The following is a 19,126-nucleotide window of genomic DNA, read 5'->3' as shown; positions in this document are numbered from 1 at the left end:
ACCCTGAGTGACCTCCAACCCCGACGGCAACAGGGGCTCTCTCACGCCGAATCCTTCCCCACGCCGTGCCGTGCAGGTGATCTGTCTTCTTGTCTGATTCTTTGCTTTGAATCAACTCAGTCGGGACATGCTCACTGAGACCGTCTAAACCACGAGGTCGAGCCCTGAGCTGGCTCAGCCTGGGGCCACAGGGCCCAGACATGGATGCATTCCCTCCCCATAAGGGCCAATTGCAGCCAGGATTCCTCCCACTGCCCTTGGAATTTTCCTACAGGGCCTGGCCGGTGGCCACTGGCCACCCCCAGGATCTCCCCGCCCAGGTGAAGGCAGGCTCTGCGTGAGTCCCTGCTTCATCCAGAGGTGTCAGCTCTGTCACCCCTGAGACGGGAGGTGCAGGTCTGGGCAGCAAAAGGGGCTTCCTGGGGCTCAGGCAGGTGCCCGAAGAGGCCAGGGCAGGGGGTAGTGACCAGGAGGACTCACCACGGGCCACTAGGACCCCCGAGACTCCAGGAAACACCAGGGGGGTGCCTGTCAAGAGGACTTGGGGTTCTGTAAAAGCAGGTAGGTGACTGGACCAGAGAAATCCTGGTGACAGCTTCCATGTGGCCCACCGTCACCAGCCCCAAAAGGGGCAACCTCCCCATGGGAGCAGAGGACCCAAATAGAAAGCAATGGAGCCTTGAGAGGGGCTCAGAGTAATGACCAATGGACCCCTGGGACCCCAGGCTTAGAGCTGGTCAGAGGGCAGGGCTTGCTGAGCTGACCCCAAGGACATGTAGAATTGGGACAAAAACTGGCTTCTGGGAATGAGGAGCGACAGTGTTGGCATCCAGACAATGAATGGGGTGGAGGGGTAACCTTTTCCCCCCACATTCCTGAGCCCCAAAGGCAGGACCTTGGCCTGGCCAGCTCTCAGATTACCCAGAGCGCCAAAGGTGACCCCCCCCAGCACAGAGCAGGGCCCCCCAAGGCTTGTATGTCCCTGTCCAATTAAAGACAGACCCCACTAGCACCCAGGGCCTGCAGCCTGAAGCTGGACAGGGAGAACGTTCAGAGCAGTGGACTTCAGCCCGGGCGGATTCTAGCCCCAGAGGACACAGGGCAATGGCTGGAGGCATGTTGGGTCATAATGACTGGAGGAGGGCGCTCCTGAGGTCCAGTGGGACAGACAGGCCTACTGTAAGCATCCTGCAGTGCCCGCGACAGGGCCACAACAGAGACACCGGACCCAGTGTCAGCAGTGCAGAGGCGGAAGGCAGCTCCAGACCAGGAAAGGGATGGTCTTACGAATCCCAGGCAGGACCCTCCCAAGACTCAGGCACCCTCAGCGGCAGCCCCAACCTCAGATGTGGGTATGGATGGGTCTCTACAACTCCACCAGGCATCCCCTTCCCGGGCACGTTTCCTGCGTGGAAACCAAAGTCCACCTACAACTGAAGGCAACTGGCCAACCAGGGCTAACAATCCAGGTGTCTGGTGGACTGTGGTACCCTCTCCATGTCCCCTGGGACTGAGCACACCCTGGGCACATCCTGGGAGTGTAGGAGTGTCTTCCATTCTCTTACCTCCACACGTCCACCATACACACACCACAGACATGTACTCCCACACACATGGGCACGCTCACATGTGCACACATGCACACGTCGCACACACATGCTCCCACATGCACAAGCCCATGCCCACTCTTCCTTAAAAGGTTGCTCTCCTTTCCTGAGCCCGGACGCCACCTGGCTCATCCAGCCAATGGGAGGGAAACGAGCTCAGATTAAGACGTCATGATGAAGTTTGATGTGGCCCCGTGCCGCCTCTGTGTCTGCCCGTGAGCGTCGGCCAGGCATTAGTATTCCATGCACTCTGCTCCCTGCTCACCCCAATCCTTCACGGCCTCGCACGGCACCCTTTTCATCCCTTATATTAGGGCTCACATCCTCGCTGAGCTGATGTGGCGTCCGCTGTCCTTCTGAGGCTGAGGTTTTACAAGAATAAATGCAAACGACAGCAGTCCGTATTTACAGACCGGACCCAAGGTGGCCAGCAGGGGCCCGGCTGCTTCATTATCCAGGGGAAGCTGCACGATGCCCACTTCTGGAAAACCTTCCAAACTGATTTTGCTTGATCTCTCGGTAGCAATTTTGTTCAAAGCCTCCTTTCTTGTTTGCATTTGCTCTTCGGGCATTTTTGGCCCACAGTGATTACTTTATAATCATGGGATTGTAAGACCTGCTGGAATTCACATGGCCCAGGCCTCACTGTAAAGCCGGCCCTGGGCAGAGCTACTCCAGAGCAAAGGGCATCTCCAACGAGCAGAGGTGATGGGTCGTGTCCTGATCTCCTCCCCAGGAGCTGGCAGTGCTCTTGAATCTGACCCCAGTCTCTCCTGTTCTAGGACTTGTCCTTTTCCTCCTCTCTGCCAAGAACCACACTGCTTGGCAGGCCTGGCTTGCCTGCTCACGGAGGGACCAGCCTGGACCACAGCCCAGAGATTTCCCGGGGATGAGGAAGCACAGGGTCAGCCCTAGAGACGCAGACTCTCTCTTCCAAGCCAGGGGCACTGGGCTCCAGAATGTTCTCCCAGGCCCTCGTGGCTCCCTAGTCAGCACCACTGCCCAGCGTGGGCAGGAGACAGCCCACAGCCCCAGCCAGTGCCTCGTCCACCCGGGTTGGGACCCTCACATACGGCCTTGGCTCAAGGCTTCCTTGTTCCTCCTGGCTCTGAGCTCAGAAAAAAGATCTCCAAAATATGAATTATGTATTAAAAAGCCAGGCAGAGCAATCATGGGCAATAAATAATTCTGAGCTACAGACACATTAGTTAGCTGTACAATCCACTTACAAGCCAAACCAACCGTCTTATTAATAACAGGCAGAAGGAGGGGCACTGCTAATATGGAGAGGGGGCCGGGGCGTCACACGTTCAGGGCTGCCATGGCGCTGGCCAGACTGCTCCTCAGTGTCATCCCCAGGGCATCTGCTCAGCAGGGCCACTGGCTCGGGACGAAGGGGCCGGCAGGGACTTCACGGTGTCCAGACTCGGAAGGGAGGGCGTTCATGGAACTGCCGCTCTGTTGAAGAGCGAGCGCGTCTGGTTTCACGGACCAGTCTGGCAACGCATCACCTGACTAGCTCTCCTTTATGGGGTGCAAAGGATTCCATGCAGCTCCAGAACATTCTTGATGAACAGATAAGAATTCTATTGAAGTGAGCACCTAAGTGATTTGTGGTTCAACTGGACATTCTTAAGTGCTCCTGGGGACGTTCTGCTCTCTAAGCTGTTTTTGTTATTATCTTGGTAAATTTGTTGGCATCACGTGTTTGCAATGTCTTAAAAAGCTATTTGCTAAGCAAAGGTCAGCCTGGACCCAGAGCCTACTTAAATAATCCCAGATTAGCAGGCACGTCCTTGCTGGTGATGGAAGGTGGCTGCCGGACGTGAACACCATCCGAGGTTTGGAAAGCGCAGGGCTGGGAAGTCACGTCTCCGTCATCCTCAGCAGCATTTCGTAGCCGCACTTCCTGGAGCACCGTCTCGTGGACGCACGTCGTTGTCGTAATTTCAGAGTGCTTTCTTTGTGCCAGCCCCAAGATGTTTCACGTGAGGTTCCTCATTGGATCTCAGGCATGTTACAAAGTAACCACTCTCATTACCCCTCTTTACCTACAAAGCGAGCGAGCTTAGGGTCCCAGGGCTGGCGAGAGGAGCAGAGCCAGGATGCACCACCACAGCTACCCCGACCCTTGACCTCTGAACTGTTCCGGCTCCCATCACCCTGCAGTAGGGTCAGAAGGGTGGGCATCGACGCCCTGGTTCACAGATAAGGAGACCGAGGGCAGGAGGAGGATGCCATTTGTCCTAAGGCACGTCCCTAGTGAGTGGCGGGGCCGGGGCGTGGTCCAGGCACCTGAGCCAGAGCCTGACTCCAGGGAGCTGGCCACAGTGAGTCCACTCATGCCTTATATCCTGGAAGACGGTGGTGGGCAGGGAACCTTTCTTAGAGCCAAGCTCTCGCCTGCAGAAAGCTCCATCTCCTGCTCCCAAGGGTAGGCCCATGGGCCCCCACAGCAGAGTCGTGTCCAGAACGCCCCGCCCTTGCCTCACCAGCCCGCGTCTCAGTGAGAAGATGCACAAAGGGCCCTGAACAGTCAATGGCCCGCTGGATTGCTGCTGTGCAGACTCCGGCTCTTGCTCTCTCTTCCTCCGATTCAGGGATCCATTTGGCTGAGACAGCGCTCATTTATCATGTCCTAGAATTGCAGGCCCATAATGCACTTGCCTGCAAAAGAGCCATGCCCACTGGCCCTGCCTCTGCCTCCGCAGAGGTGCCAGGGGACAGCGCCCAGGTCGGAAGGCTCGGGGAGCAAGCATCTTTTCCCTTAAGTGAAATTCACGCTGGGTCTATCCAAGCTCCTCTCCGCATGTTAATGCCTTAAAAGCTTCAGCTTTCTCTCTGGGTCAATTTCCTTCCAACCAAATATTAGAATTAAGCTTTGAAAGCCTGCTGCCGTGGTCTGAGTGCCAGACCAGGCCATCAGAGCCCGGCACTGCATCACGCCGGCGTAAATATTTAAAGAGATGCTGGGAGCAAAGAGCTCTCAGGAAGCGAGGACTGGGGAAGGGCTGCGGGGGGCCGAGAAGGACGTCTGAAGGTTTGTCTGGCAATGACAGGAGCCATCTGGCAGGGAAATGTCTGAACCCCAAGGGTCGCTCTGACAACAGCCATGAGACTGAGCAATGGGGTTGAGAGCAACTCTGGGCCCCTGGGAGCAACATCTGGTTCAGTCTTCTCGGATGGAGGAATCCGATTTACAGAGAGGGAAACTTAGGCACAGAGAGGCTGACAACCTGCCTGAAGCATAATCCAAAACGCTCAGGGACAGTTTGACTTGTGCGTTTTCTCCTGCGCTTTGGGCAACCCCAGAATAGCACCGCTGGAAGGAACACAGAACTCATCAGTCCGGACCCTCGTTCCACAGAAGGGAAACCGAGGCCCCGACTTATCCAGATGGGTGGGGGTGGAGAGGAAAATTGAGTCAGGCTTTGTCTCTCCAGCATTCACACGTCCGTTCATTCAGTTGTTCGTTTCACAGATATGCATGGCACACAGTGGACCCTCGAATTAGTGAGTGAATAGACGAATGAATGAGCATCTATTCAGTGCCAAGCAAGTCCCAGACATTGGGACCCTAAGATGGGAGAACCATGGGTCCTGATCCAAAGAGTGGAGGAGGAAGATAGACAACTGGTGACCCCAGCGAGGGGCAGGGACTGGGATGACAGAGCTGCTGTCCAGCTGGAGCACGTGTTGGATTCGTCTCTGAGCCCAAACTGCCCAGGGGGAGGGTCACGGAGGGGAGGATCATGAGCCATCAGCAAGTGGATCCTCCTTCCTGCAGTAACTGAGGGGTGGTCCGCGCAAACACAGATGGAAGGCACGCGGGCTTTCCCTCGAAGCCCAGTCTTATGGCGTATTCCATATTTGGGAGCATCCGTTTTGGGCTGGGCGATGGGCTTCCCCACAGCCTGTGCTGAGTCCGTGTTGGCTGGTGCCCTGGTTGGAGCAAACGCTAGTGGAAAACAACCTTTATGCTTTTTTCTCTGTCCAGGGATGGCACCTCCGCTCTGCCTCCCTCTCATTTCCGGCTTCATAAACCGTCCCTTGCCTAGGGAGCAGGGTGGCCCTGCAGAGCAGCATCCAGGGCGTGGAACAACAGGACAGCCGTGGGTCTGACCTTGGCCAATGAAAGGACATCCTTTCTCTCTGTTTGGTGTCCACGTCTGCAAAGCGGGGATGATAACCAGGGCTCATCCTCTGGTCGTCCGAGGATGAAGGGACACGATCCTTGTGAAATGCCCATTAGTGCCCAGCACACGGTAGGGGCCAAAGGATCTCCAGCCTCTGCTCCTTCATCCTCCGTCAACCGCCTGTGCTCTGTCTGGACCAGAACCTGCCCTCAGACATGTGCAGTGCAGCGAAGGATACAGCCAGGAAAATACAAGATTTCAAAATGGGGGCAGAAGAGCAAACCGGTCCTGCAGGGGGCTGTGAGATGCTCTCTGGGGACAGGCCTCCCCCAGCACCACGGCTCCTCACCTGGGACCTGGAGGGTGTGAACCGTGGTCTGCGCTGGACAAGAGACAGGGCCTCAGCCCGGGGCCAGCCCTCGGGCCAGGCTGTGGTGGGAACCCCCCGGCTTGTTCTCTTTGCACCAACACTCAGCACATGTGGGCAGATCGTCTTCCAGAGCTTCTCAGAAAGCCAACAACCACTGGCTTACCGGGCTCAGAGTGCCACCCGGGGCGGGGACACAGCTCCCTGCCGCATGGCTAGCAGGTGACACCTGGCGCCCTGCTGGCGTCGGCCCCGGCTCTCTACGGAGGGTACTTAAGTCATCACCATATAGGAGTCCTGAAGGCGTTTGTCCCCACCTTCCAGATGCCTCTCTTATCTCATGGGGCCCCCCTCAGTACCCTCGCTGGCTCTTCCTCCCTCCCTGACCTCAGAAATGGCGGAAGTCCCCAGGCTCTGTCTCCAGCCATCCCCTCCTCCCTGTCTCCACCCGCTCCCTTGGTGAACCCACCCACTCCTACCGGAGGAAACACCATCTATTTGCTAAGGGTTCCCCGGTCCACACCCCCAGCCCGGACCTGCTCCAGCCCCTCATGCGGGCACCCAGGCTCCTCCTGGACACCTCCACCTGAGATCCAATAGGTCCCTCGAGGAACGGGGGTGAAGCAGGACCCCAAATTTCCCTCCTGCCCCGTCCTCCCACACTCTCGAGCAGCGCAATTTGCTCAGTTGCTCAAACCAAGAGCTGGGAGGCCTCTCTCCCTCATGACTCACTGTCAAAGGCTCGGAACATCCCTTCAGCTCAGCCTTTAAAACTCGCCACAAACAAACATCTACTCACCGGCCCACTGCGGCCCCTGATCCAGGCCGCCGGCCTCTCCCCGAGCACCCCGGGGCCCCCTCGCCTCCCTGCTTTTCTTCTTGCCTCTTGGCAATCGTTTGCAACAACTGCTCGTTTGTACTGCCACCTGCACACGTCACTTGCTGCTAAAAACATCTGGTGACCATCCAGTGCCCTGCAAACCAGCCTAAGGCCGCAGCTGGCCCCACCTCCTGCCCCACTGCCCACTGCCCCCCACAGCCCTGCCTTCCTGCCGCCTGGCAGCATATTTCTGTCATAGCAGCAGCAAGTCACTGGAGACCTGCTGCTTAAACCGCACACCTTAGTTACCTTGCGATTCTGGAGGTCAAGCCTGAAATGGGTCTCAGGGGGCTAGAACTGAGGTGTGGGCCGAGCCTGCTCCCTCTGCGGCTCCAGGAGAGAATCTGTCTCCAGCTTTTCCCAGGTCTAGAAGCGGCCGCATTCCTCGGCTCATGGCCCCAGCCTCCATCTTCAGAGCCGGCAGCTCGGCATCTTCTCTCTCACTCTGAGCCTCTGCTTTCGGTGGCGCAGCTCCTCTCTCCCCACCTCCCTGATGACACTTCCGTTAAAATCGCAGCCGCAGGAAACACCAGAAGCAGATCCTCGTGGGGAGACATTGTAACTGGATCGACCAGGAGTCACTGTCAGAGCTTGGAACCTGCTTCCACATCGAGGCCCTGGTCATTGCGGGATTTGTCCCACACAGGGCCAAAAAAAAAGCTCTGGGAACCAGGCACGCCCTCCCTGGGTGCCCAAGCACATCTGCCTTGACCCTCCAGGCCCCAAACCTCCGCCTGACCCCAGATGCAGCCCCAGAGGTCAGCGGGGCCTCACCCCCAGTGAACGTGGCCAGGGAGCTGGGCCTGGCAGGCCCCGTGTGGCTGTTCTAGACAGTGTCTAGGGTTTGGTGGGTTTGATCCATTCGATCTCACAGGAAAACAAACAACCATTGTGAAGCCAGAGCTTGGCTAAGCCTCGAGACTGTTGGCAGCCCCAGGGCGGCCTTCCCGCTCAGACTCAGAAAGTGGGAATAATCGCAGACTCCAGGGCAGTGACCCCTCCGTCTACACTGGCTAGAGCCCACTTCTGTGGACACAAGAGCGCCGAGGTTTCCTGCGCATGAACAGTCGGTGCGGATGCCGGTCCTTCCTCGCTCGCAGCCCTGCACGCAGACGACTCCGCAGGAAGCTGCTCTCGTCACCGAGCGGCACCGTGACAAGCTTCCATCAAGCAAACAGGCTCTCGCCACTGTGCTTACTTCAGAGAAGGTTTCCAGTTGTGCTGTCGGCTTACAGGTTGTATCTCACGTTCCTGGGGTGACAGGCTCTCCCACCGCCACGTCACCCGGCACCCAGGGTGACGAAATAGAGTTGAAACTCAATGCTTAAAACCCGCCAAATTTCTTGTCCAGGGCTCATGGAAAAGCACGTTTCAAGATAGTAAGAAACTGTTTTTATCACAAGATAAACAATTATTGCACGTATTTCAACAACATGTTGCTGCTCCCCTGTGTAATTTCCTCGTAGATGTAAATCCTCACCGTAGGTTCACGCGGCAGTGTTTCTGAAGCACCTGCCATGGGCGTGGAGGGGCACGGCGGGGACAGGACAGGACAGCCTGACCCCTGCCTTCACGGGCCGGGGACCCAGCAAGCGAGTCCAGGCCAGTCCACTGGGACAAACAGTCATAGCCGGGTGAGTCACAGCAGGTCACGGTGGGGCGGGAGCCCCCCACATGCTGGGCATGGGGAGAGCTCTCTGCAGCAGTGACATTTCGACAGACTCAGAGTCTGCAGAGGGGTCACCTGGGACTGGGGAGGGGGCAGGTGAGAAGGGCCTGCGTTTCCTGCAGGTGTGTGAACCAGCTAAGGGGTCATCCGCCCAGACGAACGGAATGCCTGGGGTCCGTCCGATTACTCCAGACCCCTGGGGTTTCGTTCAGCTTGCAAACTCTGCGTCACTGCCGCCCGTTTCGTTCTGCAGATCCCTCCCTGCTCAGCTGAAGCCCTTGTTCAGTCAGCGCATATCCTCCCCAGCTCCTGCCTTCCTGTTTGTTTTCTTCTCTTTTGCATGTAAAACCAAATTCACGCACCAGCTCTGGAAACCTGTTTCTGGAACAGCAGCTCTCTGGAGCAACGGGCACCGCACGTCATGAACTACCCAGCTGACCCCCATGTCAGGGTCTGCAAGATCCTCATCACCAGCCCGGTTGTTGCATAACACCGAATTATCGGCCTGAGGAAGAATCTTCACGAAGAACTCAAGATTCATGGGAAATTAGCCCGAAGTCTGGAGCTCTCTTGACAATGGAGCCTCATCCACCCCAAAATGGCCTCAAGTGACCAGCACAGGGGACGCCACCCAGCCTGCTTCAAATGCACCCAGCACAAAAAGCACCGTGGTCTCCTTGTTCCTCACGTGTGTCCTGATGCCCACGGGAGCCTGGAGGGAGGCGTGGAGGGACAAGCCCAGCGGACTGTCTCATGTGACCCTGACCACGATGCACAAGGTCACTGCCGTCATCACACCCATTTTGCACACGAGTAGACTGAGGCCCAGAGAGGTGGGGAGACGAGGCAGAGGACAGCTGGTGAGCAACTGAGGCAGCTGCGGTGTGTCAGCCTGGGAACATCCCAATGACAAAGACAGCATGGTGACAAAGCCAGAGCAGTGGCCCCAGCTGCTTCCCTTGGGCCAGAGCCGTCCTGGGGGCCTTCTAACCAATGACTGGCAAGTCGCTCAGAGCAGGGCCCCCTGTTTCTGCAGCAGGGGCGCTCCCTGAACCTCTCAGCCTGTCCGGCGCTCCTGCATCCTTGAGTGACACGTGTCACCCTCTATCCCTCTCCAGACCATGGAAATGGCACTTCCAGGGCCACACTTGGGCTGACCATTTGGGGGGCTCTGTCTCCCAGCAGACTCGCTGTCTTATGTGAAGAGAATATTTCCAGAGCCAAGAACTTCCCAGGGTCGTCGGCACCTCTCACCTCCCCCGATGATCAAATTCGACAGCTTAAAAAGTGAACTAGGTCCCAGAGACACAGACACCAAAATCCCCATTGAGGAGACGTGTTGGGACGTCCCATGAAATCCCGCCAGGTCTCCACCCGCGGGAAGCACCGACCCGTCTGACGGGCGCTGGAGCAGTCCCGGGGCGTCGCACAGCCGAGGCCTGAGGCTGCGGGGAGCAGAGACTGGGCCACCTGAGGGTCCCTGGGGTCTGGGCAGTGTCCTCGGATGAGAAAGGAGGGAGTCGGACCCATGAGGAGAAGCCACCTGTGCTGGCCTCGTTTACCCCGAGACACGTGAAGGGGAGAGAATTGGCATCTTTAGGTGCATAAAGGACCGTTATGAGAGAAAAGAGGAGCAGGGGAGGGCAGCCGGAAGCGAGATGCAGGCTTACACTCTTGGCTCTGCTCAGTGTGGTCGGACCATGTGAGCCTCGAATTCAGACAGGCTCAGGCTCAAACATCTGCTTGCCAACGACAGGCTGTGTGCCCTTGAGCAAGTGCTTTGACCTCTCTGAGCCTCCGTTTCCTCATCTGCAGAAGGGGAAGAATAATAGCTGTCTCCAGGATGGCCGCCAGGACCCGGAAGCACTGACTATTTCCTCCCCTCCTGCGGTCCCAAAACATGATGATGGAGATGACGGTGGTGGCGGCGGCCACTCATGACTCTTGAGAGCTGACTCTGGACAGAACTAACGGAGACGAATCTTCACAAATGTGTGATGTAGATACTGTTATTTGTCCCATGTTACAGATGAGGAAGCCAAGACTCAGAGACGTCTCTCAGAGAGTGATTTGCCTGAGGTCACACAGCTGAAGGCAGGGCAGAGCCAGACCCGCTCCGAGAGTCATGATCTCTACTGAGCCTCCTGGACTCGGTCTTCTCAGTAAGTCTGGTGGAGCAGGACTTAAACATCTAACAGATCGTTCCAGACTTAGCCACCTAGACTAGCGCTGTTGAACAGAAGTTCCTGCACTGACGGGAATGTTCTAGATCTCCGCCATCCAACGTGGCACCCACATGTGCCTGCTGAGCCCTTGAAATGCTGCTGGTGCAACGGAGGAGGCAAATTTCTGGTCGCGTTGGGTCTTGATTCATTTAGACGTGGGGAGACACTCACGGCTCCAGGCGGCCGTGTTGGATGGCGCAGCTCTAGACGTCATCACACGTTAACCGAGCCCTCCTCCGATGCTTTCAAGGCGCCCACCCTGCCCAGACAGGCCGGGGAGGCTCACTCAGGAAGCTGCTCACTGACGGTGGACTCCAGTGGCACCAGGATGGACACACGCTAAGGCCAGCTGGGGGCTCCGTCTCCCACCCATGGGAAGGTCTGCGGGGCCCGGGAAGAGTTGTTGTGCCCACCCCGGGCGTGTCGCTGGGGTGCTGCCCTTCCTCTCTCCCAGTTCTGGGCCTCCCCGGAGGCTGCAGTGTGCACCCAGCAGGGTCAGATTCCAGGGAGCGAGGCCGTGATGTGAGGCAGGGACAGTCTGCGTGGAGATCACGGTGAGGCTTCCAGTTTCATATGCTAGGTTCCGGCCAAACTTTGCCCTCATGGTCCCCGTGCCCCTGAGAGACCTCCTTTGCTCAGCTACAGAATGGAGGGAAGAGGGGCACCCCACATCCACCGCCCCATAGGTTTGTGAGGATGGGCTTGCAGTCCTGGTGTGGAGGGAGGAGCCGATTCCTGGCGCATCCCCAGGGCTCAGGAGGGCGGCCTCCCCACCACCACGCTGAGAGGAGGCCGCTCGCTCCAGGAGGCAAAAAAACAGCCACGGCCATAATAACTTCCTAAAACCCTGGACGCAAAGGCGGCCCCGGCAGGCTCGGGCAGGGCCGCTCCGCCGGGCGGCTCCCACTTCCTCCTAAACAGCACTCCGGCGCCCGGAGACTTCCAGGAAGATTAAGCTGAAAACTCTCTTTTCCAGCGTCGGCTGCGAGAGGAGAGGAAGTTGCCATGGAAATAGCATCTGGCAAATTCACTTGAGTTTTAGAGGCGAGGAAAGGATAAAGAAAATTCAGCGCAGCCCCGGACACGCTGCCTCCCTCGCTTTCCCCAACATGCAGGCGATGGGGTCGAGGGGGAGAGAAGGGAGTGCTCTAAAACTCGCGGAGACAAGCCATTTAGGATTTGTTTATGGCTCTTTAGTATCCAGCATTCCAAGTCTGGTTTTGACTGTTTTGTTGCCAAAAGGCAGCACCCGACGTTTGGCGTTGGACGAGCGGAATGGCAAGGAGAGGTACGAAGGCTTCTGTGCCGCGCGCTTCCCACGAAGCCAGCTCCTCTGCGGCCTCTGTGGCTTTCAGCGCAGAAGAAGGAGCTGACACGGATGCCCACCCTGCCCACAGAGGCCTGGGGCCAACGGAGTCTCCCTGTGCCCATCACATATGTGCATCCGACGTATTCAAAATAGAAATATTTATCTATTCAATATACGCAAGTTTACATGTGAATACACATACGCGGGTGAAGTATTTACTCAGAAACATTCAGAGCCCCCTGACCACCAGGCTGTGTGCCAGGTGCTGAGAGTTAGGGGCTGAGACCCACAGAGCCTCGTGGAATTTCCATCCCTGGCGGCACAGAGAAGCTCCCGGGTGGCTCCTGCAGCGGGGGGCAAGCCCTGAAATTGGGGAGCACACAAGAAACAGCCGCCTCACTACATCTGGGACAGGGAAGGAGGATGCCAGAGAGGCTTCATGGAGGAGGCGGCGTCCAAGCTGACTTCTGCAGCACAGTTCAGCCACCTGAAGAAGGGGCAGGTGGAGAAGCAGGCAGCAGGGGCCCCTGCAGTGCGGACCTGAGTGACGTGAAGCCCGGCCAAGCAGGGCGACAAGGACAGCATAGCCAAGAGGCTGGGCAGGACTATCCTCAGGGCCTCATCAGCAGGAAGAAGTTTGGAGGTGAGCCCATCACAACCGGAGTCCCCCACATCCTGGCAGGGTATTCAGCAGTCAGAACCATCCTGGGCTGCCGGGCGGGGTCCAGGTGTCCAAGGGCGGGGACTGGAGCTGACGCCAGGCAGAGGCTGCAGCCGAGACCCAGGAGGACAGGAGGGCAGGCCATCCAATGGCCACTGCAGGGAGGTGGAGTTATTGGCTCTGCTGCCTCGGCCAATGAAGGGCTGGGGGCCTGTGGGGACCAGAAGAGCCAGAGGATGGGCGGCTCCCCAGGAAGGTCAGGGCCAAGCCAAGATGCTGGAACACTGGCACAACTGGAAACTGGGAAAGGCCTCCTAGGGCCTTGGGACCGGTGCTGGAGGGTGCAGGGCGTGTGCCCTGGGACTTCCATTCCAGGCTCAGGCTGGGCAGGTGGGGGAGGCTGAGAACAGGTCCCTGCGAGAGTCTCCTCTCGGAGAGAGAATGGATGACAAGGCGCTTCCTGCTCACACCCTTGTTTATATGCAAATTGAAACTTTCTAAATTGCATTTATTTCCAAATCTAATTTGGTGAGCCATATATATTCATCATAGAGCACGATGAGACATATTGGAAAGCCCCAAAAAACAGAAATGCCTACAGTCCTGCCCCCCAGAGTGAGTGACAGGCAATGCGCATGTGCACACCTTTCCATTTCCTCCTGTGCACAGAGGAGCTTTCCATCAGTGTAGCACCAGGTCGACAGTGTTCTGAAGGCTGTTCTTTTTAATAGATACAGTCCTCTTCCTGGGCCCCTCTCTGGCACCCCGTAGGTGACCAGTAAACGTCGGCTAAATAAATGGATGGAGGAAGGAACATTTTTTCCTCATTCATTCTCTTCTGCAATCTTATTTTTCCAACGTTTTGGGTGGCTACCTGATGCTCCGCTGTGCAGGCAAGCCGCGCATGTCAACCCTCCCTCATGCCGGGTGTCGATGCTCTCTCCAGGTTTTGCACTATTTCAGACGCTGCCCAGTGGACGTCCTGGCGGTCACGTCTTTGACCTCATCTCAGATGACTGAGTCGAAGGATGCCCACTTCTTCAGGGCTCTTGACACGTGTTCATCCAGTTGCTGTCTGGAGAGGACACACCCACGTCCCCCCCAGCGCCCACGCTCCCACAACCCCCCTTAGACAGCTGCTCCCTAACTGCTTTTTGGAAAGAAAAGTCTATTCTTTGTACTTTGAATCTTCCCAAACCCTCTGTGTCAAAGACTAATTGTTGGTAGTTTTTTCCAATCCACGCGGATCAATACTAGTAAAATGAAGAAAAAAATAACTTTAAAAAAATCCAGAAATTATAAGCTCCAGTGTTTTCTATTGGATTCGACAAAGTTCTCCTGGCAAATCCCGCCCGAGTTTCTCAGTCTGGGGTAGCTTTTTCATCGTGTGCGCTCGCCAGCCAGCTCCTGCCCTGGGTCCCGCGTACAGACCACACCGCGGTGGCGCTGGGTGAAACGACTCGTTCTAGCAGCACAGACGACCCATGCCTCAGAACAGCCATGCCATGTGCATCTCCAGTCCCGTGAGGGACGCGGGGAAGGACCCGGTATTCCCATTTTAGAGAAGAGCAAATCGAAGCTCAGACGCTTGCCACGGCCGCCCTGGGATTGTGGGCGAGTCGAGAGGTCAGAACGTGGGTCCAGGTCCTCAGATGCCAATCCAGCACCCTACCGCCGTTTTCCAAAGCAGAGGGACCCTGCCCTCTGACACAATGACAAGTTAATGAGGCTCCCTGGCAGTTGTCCAGCCAGCCAGAGGCCCTTGTCTTTGCCCGCCCAGGGGGCTCATTTAGGCCAGAACAGCTTGGGCAGTGCTCAGGCCGGGGTGTGGGTGGAGAAATCGGCCTCCCAGGGTGCCCTCCGTCTAGAGCTGGAGGCGCTGCTGGGGAGCTTCTGCTAGGTCCCGGGAGAAGCCCCCCGCCCCAAGCGCCAGCTGCCTCCCCATTGGCCATGATGCCACAGACACACACACAGAGCAGTGCCGGCTAAAGGAGCCGCATGTGAGATGAGAGCCTGCGGTGCCCCTGGGCTGAAATGGGTAGACGGATGGGGCAGAGCAGCAGGGGCCTGTCCACCTGCCACATCCACGTCCCCAGGCGCACACATGCGGGTATTTACACACACAGGCATACACACGTCCCCAGCTCCTGCTGAGTGAGGACTGCGCCAACAGGTGCCAGGCCACACCCACTGGAACAGCAGAAATTGAAGCCCGTCCACACTAATTGTGCTTGGGAGGCAAGCGGAACTCTCATACACTGCCCGTGGGCGTATAATCCGCACAAACACTTTGGGAAACTGTTGACAGTTTCTCATCAAGTTAAACAAAGAGTTACCATATGACCCAGTAGTCCTCTTCCTGGGTGTCCACCCGGGAGAAACAAATTGACGTCCGCCCAAGGCCTGGACGTGAGTGCTCGTCACAAGTTTACTCATTACAGCCAAAAGTGGAAAGAAAAACAAAAAGTGCCCTTAACAGGAGGAGATGGGAAGTGTGTACCATGTGTGGCATCTGGAGGAAGTCTGGGGAGCACAGAGGTGGTCAGGGAGGCCCCAAGGCCCAAGCTGGCTGCCTGAAAGTCCACGCCCACCTTTGACATTCAACCAGCAACGGGCAGTGGTGAAGGGTGGCCGGTCCAGCTCCCGGCTCTGACGGGCCGCCCCAGCAGCTGTCCTGGGGCTGGTGCTGACTCGGGGCTTCCAAGGCCACAACGGGTGGCTGGGGCAATCAGAGGACCCTGAGCTTCCGTTCCTCCAGATCTGTCCAGCTGATTCCGACCTGCTGGGCACATCGCAGGCACTCAACAAGTGTCTGCTGAGTAACGAGGAATGAATGTCTTGGGAGAGCTTTGCCCCACTCTTGTTCTGTGGCCTGGAACACCCCTCACCAGTTTAGTAAAGAGCCGGGTCCCGCTTTAATGCGCTGCGAGAGCTCGGCCCTTCTGGGCCCAGTTTTCCCATCTGTGAGACGGGCAGCCGAGCTGGGTGGCCTCCGAGTGTCCTCCCTTCCAGCTCTGCCATCCAGGATGCCACCCCGCCCCAGACCTCAGTGAGGGAGCTGGTTGCACAGACGCATTGCGCTCTGGACCCACGAGCACAAACAGGTCCCGTCCTACCTCGTCCTCTGGTGATGGAGCTCAGACGTGGACAATGGCCCACGCACCTCCACCTGAGCCGTTTACCTCGCTCGGATCAGGACTGATGTAACGTGCTCTCCAAGTAATCAGAAATGACTTCAGTTTTGAACAAACGGCTTCGTCAAAGCCTTGTAACCTTATCTAATCTAGAATTAGATGGTTTGATGTTTGAGGTCTGGTGTGAGCACTTCACCAAAGATTGATTGTTTTCCTTTATGAGGCTGCAGTGACTAACTGTCGAGTGCTGTTTTATAGACGGTGCAGGAGGAAAACGTTTACCAAGAAATAGCCCGATCCTGCTCCCTCCCAGATCTGGGCATTGATCACCTGAAATCCACACAACAGTGGGGGAGGAAGCGAATTCCGGGGCTCTCCCTGAAGCTGGAAATGGCATCCGTCGTGCGTGCCAGACTGGGACACAGCGTGCTGCTGCCCGTCACCTGCCCGCGGGTGCAGACGGCGCCTTCGACGTCCACAGGCAGGAGGGGGAATCACGCTCAGAACCTAGGGGAGCTCAGGAGGCAGCTGCCCTCTCAGTCAGGCCCCTGACCAGGCAGTCCTCGGTCCCCACCAGGGAGAACATCTTAAGCAGGTGACTGCGGGCCTGCACAGCCTGGGCTTGCTCCCGAGAACTGCAAACAGGCCCCACCCAAGGGTCCAAGAAGATGCTCCTTGCCCACACTCCAGGCAGGCTGCTCGGAGCCCTCTTCTCATCTGGGCCCTGACCTGGGCTTCGGAGTCTGTCTCAGCCCGATGCCGCACTAAATAGAATGTGTCTGCTCTTCTCCTGTTGATCTTTTGTCAGTTTAGTTTAGGCCCAGCTACAGTCCTAAGAGGGCAGAGGAACCGCTCCCCTCCTTTACAACAACCAGATCACCCCGTCCCAGTGAGACCCATGGGCCCCGGACCCAGACACAGGACCAGCGCCTGGAGTAGAGGTGGGCGGATCCATGAGGGACTACGGAGGGGGTTCGGGGCTGGGCCTCCAGCGGGGAGGGGACGCAGGGAGGAGAATTCCCAGGCCAGAGTGAAGCTGGCCTTGAATCGGCCCCGCCCGCGGGTGTGGGCAGGCCTCCACCTGGGGCTCCCTCTGGGGGGAAGGTGATGCTGCGTGAGGTCCAGCCCTGGGTGGACGCTCCCACCAACACCCTGTTTTTCTTCCTGCTCCTTCTGCTCTGTTTCCCAGGCATCTCTGGCCCTCCAGTGGGAGCCAGGTCAGGGGCCTGAGCAAGTTCCGGGCTTGCGTTTCTGAGGAGGAGAGAAATAGGAGTTGTGAAGGGCCTGCCTGCAACGCCCCAGCCTCCCCGTCTTAAGCAGCAAGCCCGGGTCAGGAGGCAAGTCTGTCTCAAGGCGAGAGTCCTGAGCCAGCCTCCCTCCACCCTGGCCGGCAGCTAGAAACGGCAAAACAAGTCTAGGTCTAAATGTGCTGTCAGTCGCTCAGCGCCTTGGGGCGAGTTCTTCGGTTCTGAGGCCGTCCCACTCCCTTCACCACCGCCCGCCACCCACTCCCCACTCCCACCTGCCCTCAACCCCAGATCTGAGCCCTGGGGAGGCTGAGGCTCAGTCTTGGGGACCTGCCACAGAAGGGCAGGTGCCACTGCCCTGGGGACCAGGTGTGTGGTCAGAGTTCCCATGCCCCGGGGGAGATGAGCAGGACTCAGAGGCCTGGCCAGTGGCCCTCTGGGAACTTTCTGAGGGTCAGAGACCCCCACCCCGGGTCTGGGGTGGAGGCAGCCCCTCTTCAGGCTCAGGTCCCTTCTTGGAGCCGTGACTACACGAGGAGGCTGTGTGGGGTCATGGGGGGGTCCCCACATTGTGAGTGTAGAGATCTGAGTTCTAGTTTTCTCAGGGAAAATGTGGAATGATTCTAGTCTCCCAGGAGGGGAGGAGGACGAGGGAAGCATCTGGAACATGATGGGTGTTGCTTCTCTGTTTGCTAAGTGAAAGGGCAAAATGAGAATTCACCATATGATGGATGGTACGTAAACCGTGGAGGGCTGCTCACAGCCTGGAAGAAGAATTCTGGCTTTGCAGCCTCTACAGGGGGGCCGACTCCACCCGGGGGCTCCGGGTAGGCTGTCCACTCTCGGCCAGACCTCGCAGGTCAGCAGCACGAAGCCACCATGCGTAAAAATAGCTGGTCCCACTCTGCGGAGGCATGAAGACAGGCACAGACATTCTCATTTCTGGTGATTATCGGAGTGTCAATCCTGTCCCGTCCCATCCTCTCCCTGTCAGACCCGGTTCTTCTGAAATCTTGACAAGCCTCCGGGTCATTCCACTGGCCGCCGAGAGCAGAGAAGCGCCCAGCACCGCGGAGCCTGCAGGTTTTCTCCGGTACCAAGTAATCACCTCCTTGTTGCTTTCGTGCCTGCCGGGCAAGCTCTGTCAGCGGGAACTTCACATCCGAGGCCACAGATGAGTGAACGTCTCAAAGACGGAGGGCACGTGGCCCCCGGCAAAGCAGCTGGGCTCCCCGCGGGCCCGTCCTGGACGGCGCCTGGGGTTCTCCAGGGGCCATTCCTTTTCAGGTCTGTTGGGAGCCGGCAAGGGGTGGGGGGCCTCTCTGGAGGCAACTTAGCAACAGGAGCAAAACGGTAAAATTGGAGGATCCTTTGCCGGGGCAATCCCACTTCTGGAACGTAGGTCCGAAGGACTAATTCAACAAGGGCTGGAGGACATCGATCTCAGCAGTCTCTGAAGGTGAAAACCCAAAAACTCCTCTGTGTAGGGAGCTGACTGCGTTAATGAGGCCACCCAAGGGAGCCCTGGACGCCAGCACGGGTGGCACAGTGGCAGTGGTCCTGGTTGTGGAAGGATGTCCGGCACCGAGCGTTCACAGAACAAGCAACTGGCTGTAACTCCCAGACGGTCACCCTCGATGAAAGAACGCAGATGCCGACGCGAATGCCAGGAAGGCGATCAGCGAAACACGGGACAGTGACATTCTAAGTGATTTTTTTCTTTTAGATAATATTTTACTTTCTAATTCTTCAACAGCAAGCCTGTAATACTTAAGGAGAAAAAGTTAAAATACTCCTAGACACAGGCACTCTCAGATGCTCACACGCCACTCACACCCCAGGAAGTTCTCCTGGGCAGAAGCCAGGGGCTCCGGTGGAGGGTGGGCTTTCC

Source organism: Equus asinus, chromosome 10 (genome assembly GCF_041296235.1).
Source record: "Equus asinus isolate D_3611 breed Donkey chromosome 10, EquAss-T2T_v2, whole genome shotgun sequence".
Classification (NCBI taxonomy): Eukaryota; Metazoa; Chordata; class Mammalia; order Perissodactyla; family Equidae; genus Equus; species Equus asinus.
Note: the sequence above shows the minus strand (reverse complement) of the source record.